Source organism: Etheostoma spectabile, chromosome 4 (assembly GCF_008692095.1).
Source record: "Etheostoma spectabile isolate EspeVRDwgs_2016 chromosome 4, UIUC_Espe_1.0, whole genome shotgun sequence".
NCBI classification, from domain to species: domain Eukaryota; kingdom Metazoa; phylum Chordata; class Actinopteri; order Perciformes; family Percidae; genus Etheostoma; species Etheostoma spectabile.
Window position 1 is genome coordinate 4,670,629 of NC_045736.1, and position 14,541 is coordinate 4,685,169.

The following is a 14,541-nucleotide window of genomic DNA, read 5'->3' on the forward strand; positions in this document are numbered from 1 at the left end:
GGGGGGGGGGGGCTGGTGTACAGAGACACACAGCAAGAGCTGAGGCAGGCACAGGGAACAGGTAATTAATGGTATTCAGGCCAGTGTAGGTGGGAGATAAGCCCAGTCCCTCTTATTGCACACTTTCCCCAGGCCTTCCCATTACCTGGACCAACATAATGACTTTCTGAGCACCTCAACACCCAGCTTAGCCCCCATACAGCATTCGTTCTCTCTTCCTGCCTCTCTCCCTCTTTCTCTCTCTCTCTCTTCCTCTCTCTTGGGTGTCAGTGTCAGGGAAATGGATGAGAAACACGAAAAAGCAAAATGGCCACTGTCATCACTGTGGAGCATTTTTAATGCTCTGTGGTGGTGCTAATGATCTCTGTGTCATGTTTGTTCCCTCTCATAATGGATCTAATAATTATTTTTAAACAGGGCAATAACAGCAGGGACCAGTTGGTAAGGGGATGAAAAAAACATCTAGAAGGATTTCTTTTTTTTTCAGTCACTTTTTTATGTTGGGACTACAAAAAAGAATTACGGAAAGATTTGTGGAATAATTTTTTTCCTGACCAAGTGGAGTGCAGATTCTGCCATATCAGGATATGTATTTGCAACATGAACACCACTGCTGGTTAGGCTTTCTGAAATCCCCAAATAGCATGGAGGGCTATGACCTATTAAATCAGCTGAAGTTGACTCTCTGCAGACACATTTGAAGTAGCAGTGAGTCTTTGGTAGGCTGGGAGTAAAAACTCACCAGATGTGACTGGGGAATATTTGCACTGCATGCTGAGTGTGTGTTTGTGGTTGTGTGAGCATGTAGATGCTTAAAGCCCATGTTGCAGGTTAGCCACTACTGTTGATTAATGGGTACATAAAGTACTCAAGATATGTATATCATTTTAAAATAATGTCTCCAAATGGTGTTAAGGGCCAGGTTTTGTTGATTTTGGTATAAAAGATTTTTTTGAACCCTCATGTTGTCCTCGGGTCAAACTGACCCATTTTCCTATGTCAATGTTCATTTTTAATTAGCCAAAATAACATGATTGATTCCACACAACGCTCTTTGGCAAGTGCAAATCTCTGCTTTCATTAATTTTGGGGTGTCCTATTCAATTTGATAGCATTTGGAGAGAAAACTTGAAGTGGTTTTGAAATAGTATTGAGTGAAAGTTGACATATTTCAATCTGTTATTATCCATCAACATAAATTCCTTTAATTTTGGTCTAAGTAATTCCTACTTTCTGCTTTTCTATCTCAAACATTAGGTATAATTTCCTAAAAAGTAGGTTAATTGACCATAAATTCCACTGTAAAACTAAAGGTAAGAAGTCAGTGTTACATAAAAAATAAATAAAAAAAAGTGACAAACATTGAAAAAAGTGTTAAAAAAAGGGACAAAATCATGAGAAAAGTTAAAAACACCGATTAGAAAAGCATCAACAAGTGTTGACTTTCAATTTTGAGGTGAAGACAACACAAGGGTTAGGGCAGTTCTGTGATGATGTCACAAAGGGGAGAAATGGAGGAGAGTAGCCTCAGCCTAGTAATAGCACTCTGGCGACTGACTGGGATGAGAGGGCGCAAAAAACACTAATAACATTCATGATGGCCCGCAGCTGTATGATTACCAACCCGTCAGGCGTGAGAGGGCGAATGAGGAATTGTCCGAGGACTGATGGTCCGAGGAGAATGATTGAAGAGTTAGTGAAGTGTCCTGGCTAGTTGCTATCATTTAGCAACGCGATAAACATTTGGCAACGCAGCAACGAATGCTGGAGCTAGTCTGCGAACGGCAGTCACATACAATAACGACATGTTTTTTTTTTGTCGGCGAATAGCACTGAGGGAAAGTCAGCGTTTTCTTTACACCTAGTGACAGTGATCGTGCCGTTAGTTTAGCCCTCTGTGGCTGTGCACACGCATCCCTCTGCCTGGTCTGAGACCGACAAGCACTGAGATTGGTGCCGCCCACTGCAAGCGAGAGCCGGCTAAAGCCTCATGCTAAGGCAATACAAGTTAGCTAGCCCCATACCGTGTTCCCCTCCACTACAGTCACGATCAGTCAGACATCAGAAAAGCACATCTTGTGATTCATGAATATGAACCAAAACAAAATTGAAAATTGTAGTAAAAGTCCAAAAAGCTGGTCATATCGAGCTAGATAGCGCCATGGCTAGTGTTTGGACCACTGGTGGCCATCAAGCGGCTTTCACAGCAGCATGTGTCTGTGTGGGTGTGTGGGTGTGTGTGTGTGTGTTGACAGATGCCTCACCGCATGAGACAGCGGACAGTGTCAGTGCTATGGCTATCTGGCCGTCTGCCTATCTATTATCTATCCATCTCTCTCTCTCTCTCTCTCTCTCTCTCTCTATAAATATACACATAGTATACAGTATACTGTGTGTATATATATTGTATATATATATGTATATATATACTGTGAATATGCTCTATTTATCTATTTATCTTTCTTTCTATCTATCTATCTATCTATCTATCTATCTATCTATCTATCTGTCTATCTATCTATCTATCTATCTATCTATCTATCTATCTATCTATCTATCTATCTATCTATCTATCTATCTATCTATCTAGCTACATAGTATCTACTGTCTATCCATGTATTTATCTATAATCTGTGCTATCTACTGCTGGACACTTGTCTCTCGTAACTCTCTCTCTCTGGCTTTGGTCTGTTGTCTCTCCAACCAAGTACCTACTGTTTTTGGAATATATTCCGTTTTGTGATACCCAACAATGTCAAATACAATGCATAACAGTTTAAATGTTTACTACCAACAAGCACATTCATTGGAAAATAAACCCTGCAACACAGACTTTAAAGTCTCCTTGGATTGAGCTTTACATCCAAAGGACTCAAGGATGCAGTTGTCTTTGTGTTTGCCATTTTGTTGCAGTGTGTTTAAAAAGGGCGTTGTTTGTTTGATAAAAGGATTGTGGGAAGATGGCCGCCCAAGGGCATTATGATGTAGGATTAATCGTGTGATTGTTCTTGTATTTGTCTAAATGCATGAAAGCTCCATATGATTACCATGTCATTATCAATGTTCTATTATACACACGCTATCATCCTTTGAGTTTTTTGTACCTTACTGTCAGGGCACACTGTGAAATAGTGTTTACAGAGCTCCCTCTGAGCGCCATTAACACAAAGTGGCTTCCTTCTAACTGTTACTCTGTAAAATACAAGGGTTGCTCATTTTGTTCTCTACTGGAACACTGTATCCTTCAGTAGAGCACTGAAACCATTAGTAACCTGTGAGCCTCAAACCACCACCAACCACTTTGTGCGACGCATAAATTAAGACACAACACCAGAAAAACCTTCACACTGAAGCTAGTCACAACAGGGTGGAGCTGGTTCCATAGGGTAGTCTCAAAGTTGACAGGATGGGAAACATTGTTTAAAAAGTACTGCATCAAATTATAATCTATCAAAGATAAGACTCAGCTATCAGCTCTTGTTTTATACTAAAGATTTTGGAATCAGTGTTGTCACTGTCCAAAGTCAGTAGCTTATTGCGTTAACATATTGCAGCCTGAGTTTGGTTAGTTTAGGTTTGCTTTAATGTCAACTTAATAATATAATATATTATACACTGTATGTATACATGCTTGCATCACGTTTCACTTGTGCTTTTTTGGCTTAATTCTTTTTCTTCTCTAACTTATGTTTGTTACTACAACGATTGCTGCTGATGCGCGGTTGTCGCTGACGCCATTACAAGGTGGAAGACCTGCTACAGCGGCTGCACTAGCGAGCATTTTAGAGGGATTCTTTTTGAATTATTATTCTAGTAAAAGTTCTCACAAAGGCAAATAAATCCAAGCTAAATAGAAACTAGAGGTTGTACCTCTGCCAAGCAGTCAAGTTGCAGTTTACATCCATATCTGGAGATAATGAAAACTTTTATTTTCTTTCGCATTGTCCACGGTAGCACAGCTTTACGTCTTCCGGTTTTAACTTCCACAACTTAAATTCACTCCGAGCATTTTGATAAATAGGTAACTTGACGAAATGCGTAAAGGTGTGATAGAGGATTCTGCGCAAAGATTGTAGATATTTGAACTAAACTGCCAAACAAATACAGCCCCCCCCATCCTGCCTCAAGAGCTCCGGCCCCCAGATGCACGGAAAGACAACTACTGGAAAACATGCTGCACCCCCGCCTGTCGGCTCGTGCACTCCTTTGTTTGTTTTCCATTTACACAACCAGGGCTGTGTATTAAGACTGGAAATAGAGAGCTAGGTGACCATGAGGGGATAGAAAATGCTAAATTTGACAAAAGTGTATTAATTTGTATATATCCCTTCAACGTTACTGGCAATGGGAAGTCCAGAGTGGAACATGGAAGAAATACGATTTGCTCGCCGTCTGAACGAGCCCATGTCTCCATAGGATTGCATCATTATGATATTTTACTTTAATCTATCTTCATCAAATCTTTTTTGCATGCACTGTAGCTTAGATTTTTTTGTGCAAAGTTTTTATTCCCATAATAACACTTCACAAACTTGTCTTTTATAACCTTTGGCGCTCCTTTGACACACTTCTCCTGCTTAATTTCACTGTTGCTCAGTTGTCACTTGTTCTGTTCGCGCCCTCCTTAAATAAGAGAAGCTCATTGTTGCTATTTGACACATGTTTATTCTACAAAGACTTCAATAAGAAGCGTCTAAAAGAGACAGTGTTTAGTCCCCTGTTGTGTTTGTATGTCACACATTCCCTCTCGTGTGCGTGTGGTGGTGCCAGCATATGACTACAGCTCTGGGTGTCAGTCTCACTTTGAATGTGCTCCCATCCCCTGTGATGTGTGTATTTCAGAGATTTGTTTTTTGTGTGTGTGTGTGTGTATGTGTGTGTAGGTGTGTGCGTGGGTGGCTGCCTGGCCGGCTTGCTGTGAGAAAATAGGTCATGGGTGGGACAATAACAATTTAGAAAAGAAAACAGTGAATGTGACTGTGACAGTCGAGGGAAACACATGGCTTTGCCTTTAACAAACTGCACTGAGAAAAATAGACTGATAAAAACAACCGGTAGAAGGCTGCTATAGAGGTGGGGTTCATGCTGAACACAGCTTGATATATTCACAAGTACACTTATGCTATTGTAAATATTCAGCTATGCACTTCATTTGCGTGTGTGACACTGTAAAACATGTCAGTGTGGTCATTGTGTAGGGCTGGGTATCATTCAACATCCTATACCTATACCAAGGCCGTAACTTTAATACCGGCCCATAAACAACATTTTTTTCAATATTAATTTTACAAAACATCATGACAAATCGTGTGTACGTTCAAAAGTAGTTTTAGTCGTGCAACAGAAAACTCCAATTGGACAGATAGTCTAGCTAGCTGTCTGGATTTACCCTGCAGAGATCTGAGGAGCAGGTAACCATAGTCCTCAGATTGGACAGATAGTCTAGCTAGCTGTCTGGATTTACCCTGCAGAGATCTGAGGAGCAGGTAACCATAGTCCTCAGAAATCCCCCGGAGGTTAGAACACCAACACAAAGACAGAGGAAGGTAACGGACATCCGGTGGAATTTCCGTCGGCACCGGAGCAATCCCGGAAGTGTATCAACATGGACATGGACTAAGGGCTCCTGCACACTGCCTGCGGGTTGTGAGCGTGGCGTTTCTGTTGCGTGGCGGCTGCGTGGCGTTTTCTATGTTTTTGCACACCAGAACGTGTCTGACTCGGTGCTGTTGCTAGAAAAAAGTCATGTGATTTGGATCACCCTTGTTAGACATATGAGGAGTGAGTTGTGGAAATGTAGAGCACTCAAGCAGTAGTATACTTCATGTTAAACATTAATATATACTTATTTGATAACAGCAAAGATGACGTCAACAGTATTGACGGCAAAACAGGCTACAGAATATTTAGTTCTGTATTGACAGGTGCAATATTTGAAAATCAATAATTATTTATTATTTATTTTTTTATGTATGCATTCATGTCAAAACCTAGTGACTTTCAAACATCAAAATGTCATTTATTAAATGTATTCATGTCAAAATGACATATAAATCTTTTCGTATTCTATTTTGCCTGGAAACGCTTCCAACATGCTTGCATGTGGTGTGAAAAATATGAGACGTGCGTGTCACACAGACAATGTGGAAGGTCTTACCTGTTAAAGGTCAAATGACATGGTGGTCTTCGGATGCTTTTATATAGACCTTAGTGGTCCCCTAATACTGTATCTGAAGTCCAGCTTTATATAGACCTTATGGTCCCCTAATACTGCATCTGAAGCCTCTTTATATAGACCTTAGTGGTCCCCAATACTCATATCTGAAGTCTCTTTTATATAGACCTTAGTGGTCCCCTAATACTTGTATCTGAAGTCTCTTTTATATAGGCCTTAGTGGTCCCTAATACTGTATCTGATGCCTCTTTATATAGACCTTAGTGGTCCCCTAATACCTATCTGAAGTCTCTTTTATAGACCTTAGTGGTCCCCTAATCTGTATCTAAAGTCTCTTTTATATAGACCTTGGGGTCCCCTAATACTGTGTCTGAAGTCTCTTTTATATAGACCTTAGTGGTCCCCTTATACTGTATCTGAAGTCTCTTTTATATAGACCTAGTGTCCCCTAATACTGCATCTGAAGCCTCTTTATATATACCTTAGTGGTCCCCTAATACTGTATCTGAAGTCTCTTTCCCAAAATTCAGGCTTGGTGCAGAATTACAGCCACTAGAGCCAGTCCCACAATCAGCTTTCCTTAGTATGTGCCATTTCTGAGTCTGTAGCTTTTGAGGAGGAGAGGGGGGGCAAGGTGGAGGCTGGGGGTGTGGCCTTGACCAACTGGCCTTGACGCACTGTTGCTTGCTCTGGAGGAACTGTTGGGTCCTTGTAAATTATAGAGTGTGTTGTAGACCTGTGTGTCTGTAAAGTGTCTCGAGATTACTCTTGTTATGAATTGATACTATAAATAAAATTAAAATTGAAATTGAAATTGACTTTGCTCGTTTGAAAGCCATGATATCTCCCTCTCATGGGGGGGCCAAATTCTCTGTGCGGACAAAGCAGAGAAAGGAGAGGTAACCTTGCCCACCTTTAACATAGGAGCCAAAATGAAAATGGACACAGCACGCAGCTGACAGGCTCACGCCACGCAGGCAGTGAGCAGGAGCCCTGAGCTGTGTGTACCGCCATGGTTCCATACCAACCGCATAGCACACAGGTTTCTTAACTCTAAAAGTGTCATTTTCTCTCCTCCTGTGTCTTCCTTCCTGACTCTGCCAGCAGTGTGAAGGTACAGCTCTGCCCCGGTTGTCTTATTGGCTCCAAGAAAGTGCAACGGCAACTGCACCTCATTGATTCCTTTATTATTGCTCTTCTCATGATGACATTTCCCATTTTGTCAGTTCAGCTTTTTTCCTCCCTCTGATTTCAATTGCTGATTATTCCGCATCAGTCGGCTCTCTATTTGATGAGGGAGCCAGCGAAGTTATTGCTTCCTTATTCGCAGTTATTGCTCTCGCACTCCCCCCCCCCCCCCCCCCCCCCCCCACCCTCCACCCCACCCAGCTGCCTGGCTCAGGCGGCACGCAGAGCGGCAAATAAATCGACGGAGGGCCGCCGTCATTTTGACACTCATCAGAAGCTGTACTGACAGAGGACATTCACAAAACCTTTGGATACAACACACACACACACACACACACACACACACACCACACACACCACACCACACACACACACACACAACACACAACACCATACAGAACCATACTGTACATTGTTCTATTTTCATGTTGAATAAACTCATGAATGTTCCAATTCCAGCCTGTCCTAACAGAAAACGACCACATAGGTTGATTATAACACAAGATTAGATTAGATTAGATTAGATTCAACTTTATTGTCATTACACATGTACAGGTACAAGGCAACCAAATGCAGTTTGGGTCTAACCAGAAGTGCAAAAGCAGCAAGTGCAGGATATACAATGGTTCCATAAGTGCAGGACATGGATAAGTACTGAATAAATATAGAAATGAATACTATTATAAAGAGAATTTTACAGATGGGTTTGTCCTAGGAATATAAAATATATATAACAAGTATTGTGAGCAAGAATTACAGCTGGATATGTACTGAAGATCGAAGGAGGAATTGAGATGACAAAATGTAGTATGTAAGGAGGCAGATTGGGGTGTGGTATGGTTTCAGCAAACAGGACTTTAACCCAGGAGACCGGGGTTCATGTCAAATGTGAAAGCAACTGTCACTTTTTTGAAATGATAAGTTTTACCCATGACTTTTACGGACCGTAGTAAACATTTTAGCCCACCCACAACCTTTTTCTTATCTTAAGAGGCCGTGTTCATTTCACGAAATTGGGTGAGTTCAGGTTGGTCGTCTAGGCAGTCTTTGGAAATAGGAAGTATGAGGATGCTTCGTCCAATTTTAATCACAATTGTATATGTAGCTGTTGAGAAATCACACATTTGGTGTTTGATTTTCATAAAACAAAGTCCTTTGTTAAATCACACTTTGTGGACATGGATCACATGGTCGTTAATTGCAATAATTACAGACACTTGAAAGGCTGCAGATGCAACTAACCACAAGTTGTTTATAGAGATGACTCGATCTTTCTATCTATCTTTTGTCAGAAACGTTGCAGGGTTTTTTGTTTCAGAAAAGATTCAGGTTTGTGGACCTGTCAAGTACTGTGTAACTGTGGCTTTGTGTAACTGTGGTTTTGTAAAGTGTTATGAACCATGCGAAGTTGAGCACATTCTGTCAGGCCCAGATGTTATGTATTTAAAAAAACATCAACACATACAGTATGCAGTGCTGAAGTGCATTCCTGATGCACAACATCATTATACACAATTATGTTAAGATGAGCTTATGCACACAAATCGGTTTCCCTCTGAAGCCCTAGGTTGTTTTTTTTTTTTACAAGTTAACAATTGCAAATGAATGTGTGTGAGAAATATATTCTGCCTTCAAACCGGTGAGGACCCAACAACAGAGAGCACATTTCCCCTCAGAGTCAACCTGAAAAGAAGCGACATACAAATAGCCGTCTATGAGAACACTAAGTTGAACTGTCTGTGAATCTGAGTACATTTCAAAGCTCAGACTTACACATCAATGAAGGTTGGTCGGGTGTCAAAAAAGGCAGCCAATGAGTCCACAAAAATGTCTCCCATTCATTATCGAACTGAAATGGAAGGATCTTCTGTCCGTCTGTCTCCATGTCCTTCCATTATCTTAACAACCGTTCGACTTCACACTTGGCGGGTGTGTGCTAAGGACCCGAGTTTGAGCTCTTGAGCTCTACATCACACATTCATTAGTCCATTATGTACACATTGTGTAGTCTGTTGAGAGGGGACCACTTTAACTGCTACAACGCTGAATGGTATGCTGGGTACAACTCACTCTCATTTGCTCACTGCAGCACATTAAAGAACAGATGAAGAAAGGGAGACTACAGATGTGACAATAAAGCAAACTCAAACATTTCAACCACCAGCGATGTAACGTTTTGGGATAAATGCAAATAGCTGTCTGTTGGAAAATTGCATTTATTCAAGGGGAATCAACCATGGCATGGCAGGTGTGTTGCTCGGGACCAAAGGAAGCGCAAGGAACCAAGTGTTTGGAGGAGTGGACAACTGCCATCAGCAATCCCACAGGCCATGCAATCGGCCTGGTCAACACATACTCTATTCCAAAGCGTCAAAAACCAACACTTGGTCAGGTGCCTTTGGCGTTTGTTACTTTAGCGTTTTCCCCGCTTTGGATCGGCCCACACATTTAACTGACATGCGGCAATAAAATGGGACAGTTAAGGTTAGGAAAAGATGGTGGGAGAGGTTACTAAATGTTTCGGACAATAACTGGACATGAACCCCAGTCGCCTGGTGTGTTGTTTGACCCACCCTAAGATAAGATAGATTGTATATTCCCAAAGAAAATTTGTCTCGGACAAACAATATCTGCTGTTTAAAGAAATCTACACAACAGCGTGCACGCATACAGACATAAAGTACACGGACACGGACTGCTGCGTCACACTGTAGGGACATCCTCAGGTTGCATCCAGAGACTGGCAGTAGCCAACGAAATTGCACACTTCCAATTGTTCAACACAATAAAATGGTCGTCATAATATGTGCAATAAGGCTAAGCTGCCTTATGCCTTGTTGCCTTGCGGCTGTGGCTCAGTGGTAGAGCGGTTGCCTGCCAATCGGAAGGTTGGTGGTTCGTGTCGAAGTGTCCTTGGGCAAGGACCTGAAACCCTGAGTTGGCCACCCGTGCTCTGCGCATCTGAGTGTGTAATGTGTGTGAATGTTTATTTGAGGAGTGGCGCACACCTTGTATCCCCGGCCACAGTGTATGAATGTGTGTGAATGGTGAATGGTCCCTGTAGATGTAAAAGCGCTTTGAGCAATTGTTAAGACTGGAAAAGCGCTGGTAGAAGCTGGTACTCATTGTGGAGGACATGGGTGAGGTCTGAAATCATCTTCAGGGCCTGCCTGAGGATGGCATTGTCAAAGACAGGCTGGAGTGTGGGAGGCTGTCTGATGATTTCCATGACTGGGCTTTTCAGCTGAACACTGAGGTTTTCAAAACCAGACCGTGATGACGTGACGCAGGAGGCTCTCAACTATGGCATGGTAGAAGAGGAGCAACACTCAATTCTTCTGATTGACAACGAAGAACCTATGGTGAAAGTGTAGCTGCTGTTGGACCCTAGTGCAGACTTGACCCCAACCAACCTCCTTATGCAGATTTTCCGTCTTTCATACTATTGGCTACCGCCGTTGTTCTTTATACTACCTCGTATTCCTGCGCCAGTGTTCCATACAGACGCTGAAGGATGATTTATGCGTTGCTATCTGACACAGAGACACCAACCAAGCATCAGTATTTTACCTGATGGGAGTGACAACAGGTTAGCCTGTTCCCAACAGGTGCGTTTTGAATGAGCACTGCTAAAGTTGTTTTACGATCTATTGATACTTTTTACCTCCAACTGCATACAAGTCATTGTTCTATCAAGCATGTGTATGAGACTTGTTCTTGTTTTAAAGGTCCCATAACATGGTGCTCTTTGGATGCTTTTATATAGACCTTGGTGGTCCCCTAATACTGTATTTGAAGTCTCTTTTATACACACCTTAGTGGTCCCCTAATACGGTATTTGTAGTCTCTTTTATATAGGTCTTAGTGGTCCCCTAATACTGTATCTGAAGTCTCGTTTATATAGACCTTAGTGGTCCCCTAATACTGTATCTGAAGTCTCTTTTATATAGACCTTAGTGGTCCCCTAATACTGGATCTGAAGTCTCTTTCCCAAATTCAGCCTTGGTGCAGAATTACAGTCACTAGAACCAGTCCAAACTGAACTTTCTAGTATGGCCATTCGGAGTCTGTAGCTTTTCAGCAGAATAGTAGTGTGTGTGTGTGTGTGTGTGGTGTGTGGGGGGGGGGGGGGGGGGGGGGGGGGGGGGGAGTGGAGGCCGGGGTGGTGCCTTGACCAACTGCCACTTTGCTCGTTTGAAAGCCATGATTTCTCTCTCTCATGGTGGGCCAATTCTCTGGACGGGCAAAGCAGAGAAAGGGAAGGTAATCTTGGTCCTTCTGACAGGAGCAAGATTCCAGATCGTCCCATCTGAGCTTTAATTTTCTCAAAGGCAGAGCAGGATACCCAGGGCTCGGTTTATACCTATCACCATTTCTAGGCACTGGGGGACCAAAGACAGGCTGGGGGAACTCATTAAGGTTAATAAACCTCATAAAGGGACTTGTTCATGCCATGGGACCTTTAACACAAATTCCATTCTTGGATTTGCTTCCTAGCATCACTATAGAGGTGTTTAAGCATTCCCATCTTTTTCTGTTTACCCTTGACATTTAGAATCAATGAACACTATTATGCTCTCAAACTCCATTGTGGATGTACAGTGCATACCACTGTAGGAAAAGATAGAACACACTAGCAATCCTCACAATGGAGGAAATTTTATGTCTGCACACGCACCTCAAAAACCCTCAGAGACACAGATATGCTTACACTTAGTTAGCTGCTTTGCATTTTGCGTTCCAGGTCTGAAGGGTGTAGAACCGACTGGGTAGAGTGTATTGTGTAGCAAATCAGTGTAGCCGCATCCTCGCTGTATAATCCATTTAGCTTGCTTCCAGCCTGGCTCTGCTGGAATGAGCTGAGACTCAGCAGAGTGAAGCGACAGGCCAGACTGCATAGAGTATATAACTCCCAAACTCCGGGCTAAAAATACCTCCTGCAACTTTTGTCTCTCCAACACCACAGCTTTGTTGACGCACCTTCCCCATTCTTTGATCCCTCAAAGTCACATCTCACATCACGACTCCGACTCAGTTCTCCCTTTCCCTTCACATTTAACTCTCTGAATGCAACAACTTGCAGTCACAGCACGGGGTAATTTTACACGCTATAGTTATACCACAGGTTATTTTATAGTGAAATATCTCACTGCAACAACAGCAGTGTTGTTTACTACTTCATAGGGTTGTTAGTAAATACCATGAAAAATTAAATTAAAAGAAACAATTTGAGAAAATCTGCATATCCATACACCCAGGGTGTGATTTGCCGGGGGGGATGCGTGTGATTTCCCCCTTTCTGGTCTACATATTCCTGCCGCTGCTAAATTATTTTTTATCCCTGGTGGGGACAATGTACATGTATTAATTATATACCTACAACATAATTATTTTAAACTACGTTAAGAGCTGTAACACATAAAGAATAATAAAATCAGAGCGGCGGTTCATGGTTGGATTTATCCGCTGGAGAGCTCCTGTTTAGCCGCCGATAGGTGACTGTGAGCGTGGTACAGGCACACCGGGCCCTTAAGGATTATCAAGGCGGGCCCCCCCTACAGCAGCACGTGATGGCCGCGCAATGTCCACGAGCAGGCTACCATGAATAGGACAGGATAGGATCATAGAGACGCAGCATCTGAGATGAGATGAATGACAAAATCAGGAGTAGCCGCCCGTACCACAACAGCAACAACAAAAACACTGGTGGATGTGCTCCATAACACAAGAAAACACACACACAACGGCAGTCCCTCCAGGATTTCGCTGCCTTTAATTAGATTGTTGCGTCCCAAAATGCCTGATTTTACGGAGGCTTTTGTAAAGAACTGCGATAAAAGTTTCAATGTTTTTTTGTTTGTTGCAATGTTGCAGAAGATGGTGGCAAGTTGCAGAAAAAAAAGTTTTTTTGTATAGATCTTTAAAAATCAAAAGGAAACTTGTTTTAAGGAGAATAATAATTATTACTATGAAGTCATTACTCTGGGCTGAGTTTTCCTATGAATCTTACCAATAAGGCTCAGGATGCTGCAAATGTTGGTCTACTATGAAAATGGCTGGTGGATTTTAAACATAAAAATAATAATTTATTGAATGAAGTAAAATTGAACGTGTCTGTCAGTGGCTTGTTGATCTTTACATTGTTAGATAGTTTCCCATCCTGGCCTGGGACACACTCATACGGTAAAGTACTTACTGGATTTTAACTTATGCTGACAATAACGAGCGTAGCTGTCCTTAATTTAGGTCTCATCCCCCTGTTTTTCCTCTTTCCACCGTGTGTGTCAGTTGTGGGGGGAACGGAGCACGCCCCCCCCCCCACTGCAGAGCCGAGAGGATTGATACTGCAGCCGCTTTCAGCGACTTTATAGCGAAAAATCATTACAGCGTACATTGATGTTAAATGTATACAGGTTGGCAGGTCGGGCCTTCTGCTGTACGTTTTTTTACTAAATATGAGATGTTGGAGTCACACACGTGTCTCGTCCACGGATGTATTAAAAGAACGGCCTCTGAAACCTGAAATGAATTCAACCCGTTCTCCTCACTCCCGCTTGGTCAGTGGCTCTCAGAGTGCACGTGGGACTGCTGGGATTGTTGCAAGTAATGAAAATGTGATAGGGGGCCCCGGCTGTCAATCAATATCTTCCAGTCACGCGTGCCTCTGATTGGCCTGTTACCCTGGTTACCGATAGCTACGCGTCTGGCCCATTCCCTTCTGGCCATGGAGGTGGAGTTTATCCCGAAAAAGTGAGCGTCATGCGGCGATGATCAGGGAAAAGATGGTGGTTTGGATTAAAACACTCCCGAGGAACAAACACACGGTTCCTGGGTTAGGGAACTTTTGTTTTCGCCTCAAAGTGAACTCCGTTATCCGGCATGCGAGCGTGTTTCCTGTTGACACCACGTTGTGCTAGTTCATTTTGAGATTGTTAAATTAAATATTGATGTGCATAAGTCTTGGCATGCAGGGCCGAGTGTCACTGTACACATGGTATCGGAAAGGGGATTCAATTCCTGCATGTTTGGTTTTTTGTTGTGAATGATCAATCCCCCCCCCACCCATCTTAACCAGATCTTTTAAAAACATGTTTTTGTGTTTAAAAATGCTTGGATAAATCCTAAAACTATTCCTTATATCTGTTCAATTTTAATTCTGCTTATAAACTTGAAAACGT

General features: G+C 42.4%; 1 protein-coding gene and 1 long non-coding RNA gene across 4 annotated transcripts in view; one reads left to right on the top strand and one right to left on the bottom strand.

Annotated features, from left to right (window-relative positions):
* LOC116687475 (receptor-type tyrosine-protein phosphatase gamma) overlaps positions 1 to 14,541 on the bottom strand; it is a 571,464-nt gene that overhangs the window by 327,008 nt on the left and 229,915 nt on the right. The gene's annotated exons all lie outside the window — the stretch shown is intronic.
* The window catches only part of LOC116687533 (uncharacterized), a 15,183-nt gene continuing 6,447 nt past the window's right edge, over positions 5,806 to 14,541 (top strand). Inside the window, exons 1-2 of the long non-coding RNA XR_004331583.1 lie at positions 5,806 to 5,970; positions 6,122 to 6,123. This is a non-coding gene — a long non-coding RNA (uncharacterized LOC116687533). The remainder of the gene's footprint in view (positions 5,971 to 6,121; positions 6,124 to 14,541) is intronic.